Genomic DNA, 2281 nt, shown 5'->3' with positions numbered 1-2281 from the left:
AAGGGGATAACAAGGATATTTAAACATTCCCAGCGTGCACCTTTAAGCGGCAGAAAATAAGGGAAATTGCTATCGTTTAATTCAGTATTGCTCCTTTTGAACTCCCACTGGCTTTGCCTGCAATTGTTCCCTTAGCCGGAGCTTGAAGCCGAGTCTAGATTACAGAGGCGTCGGGTCTGCGGGTCCGGAGGGTTGGGAGGGCGAGCACAGCAGGACCGGCTTCCCCGCACGGCAAAAGGCCGACAGGGCTGGTTTCCATTCGGATTTTGAAAGATTCCCCTCAATAGCCCAGAGCAGGGTCTGGGTTTGGGGCCCACGGCCCCAGTTTGTAATTACTCTTGTATTTTGTGTGCGCCAGGGAGAAGGTGGAGCAGCGTTTCTTTTTTGTCTGTATCTCTGAGGAAGCTTTTTCCAAAGCAAGAGCAAAAAAAAAACCCACAGCTGGTGTTCATGGATGAGACACTCAGCCATGTTCTGGTAGGGGAAAGGAGAAAAAAAAAAAAGTCTAATTTTAGATGTTCTGAAATGCTTACAACATGCATCCCTCCAACTGCCTGGCACGGGCGCCCGGTGGTTATTTCCACCCCAGCACCAGGAGAGAAAAGGAGAGCTCGGCTCCGCTGCGACCTTCACCGGGTTCTCCCCGGGCGACCCCACGGGATATCTCCTTCGGGGTGTCTTTCTGCCCCGGGAATGCCCCCGCATTAATATTTACAGAGAGTAGCTCCTGGGCAGAGGAAGAGGCAGGGCTCCTCTTATTTGGGGCAATTTGCTCACATTTTGGTTTGGCCCCTCCTGGCCACAGCTCCTTTCAGAAAGTCTCCGTCCCCCCAAAAAGCAGCTTTTTGTGAAGCGTTGGGAGCCCTACTGACGGAAAACCAAAACTCACGCGACGGCAGCCCGTTATTTAACAAGAAGTTCATTATTTCCCAGGTCTTTTGCCCTCAAGACCTGTCTCATCCCCCTACCCGTTTCCCCCCCCCAGGTTGCAGTGGTGTGCCGTACCTCCGCCGGTCGCCTGCGCTGACGGAGCCCAGCCATCCCTCCCCGCACCCACCTCCCACCGAGACTGCTTCTGCCACCCCCGGAGATTTTGCACCCAGACCCAAACAATGTCTCCTTTTCCCATTTAACCCCAAAAAGAGCTGATCCGAAACACCGCGTAAATAGGGGAGAAGCTTTCGGGGGGGGAGCGAAGACACGGCGGCCCCGACCTGAAAGGGGGAAATCTTCCATAGAGGCGGGACAATGCAGCTCAAAGGGCTCGGCGGGCTGCAGCCCCCTGCTAGAGCCAAGCCTTAGGGGAGGGTGAGGGTCTCAGCTTACCCGGCCTCTCATAAAAGTCTCCTCCATTCTAGCAAATAACCTTTATGTCCAGGGAGTAGCAAAGTTTGCTTTCTCCCTCCAGGGTTAGTCACAGCGGGAGCGAAAGAGAAAGCAACCGCTTGTAGGAGGTTCCCTCGGCATAATAACCTCAGAGGAGTTTAGGTCTAAAGACTAAAAGGCTCTATTTACTTTCACTGACAAGGAACAATCTAAGCAGATGTCCTTTGATGGGATTAGTTATTAATCCTTGAATCATGGGTAAATGGGAAAATGATCCATTATTTTCTGCAAAATCCTTCACTACTTTAGATTTGAAGGATGGGGTGGAGGATTGTTAACAGAAAGGTCTCGACCTGTCTGTTTTTGCCGTTTTAAAACGTATTTTTACAGTTTGTGCCGTGGAGCGTGACTCTGAAATAGAATAAAATAAAATAAAATAAAATAAAATATAAAATAAAATATAAAATAAAATGGAAAAAAAAAAAACCCAAACAAGAAAAAGGTTTTTGCTTCCACTAACAACTGAGAACAATGCGCCGTGTCAGACATCTATCAATATATGGGCCCAAGCATTCCTCAGATGCTAATACCGATGATGATGACAATAATAACAACAACAATGCTAATCCCCCCTCCAAAAGCATCCTCTGCGCTAGTCTCCAAACAGCTTCGGCAACTCTGCCTAAATGTTTAGACCCTTCCGACGCCTCTGTGTCACGTTAGCGGCAAAACACAAGACGAGCCCCACAACGCGATGCTTCGCAGGCAGGTGTGGCTTTGTGTCGGCTGTATATTAGAAGTGCTATTTTATAAATAGCGCGTGTAGGTGGGCGCAACGCGCTCGGGAGAGGGAGGTGTGGAAATAGCTGCTGAGACGCGCCGGGTTGTCTGAGGGGACCGAGTCCCACCGAGTGTCAATCTGCGCCGATGCTTTCCGGTGCGGATGGAGCTGTGG

This window comes from Pygoscelis adeliae, unplaced genomic scaffold, assembly GCF_000699105.1.
Source record: "Pygoscelis adeliae isolate BGI_AS28 unplaced genomic scaffold, ASM69910v1 Scaffold153, whole genome shotgun sequence".
NCBI classification, from domain to species: Eukaryota; Metazoa; Chordata; class Aves; order Sphenisciformes; family Spheniscidae; genus Pygoscelis; species Pygoscelis adeliae.
Note: the sequence above shows the minus strand (reverse complement) of the source record.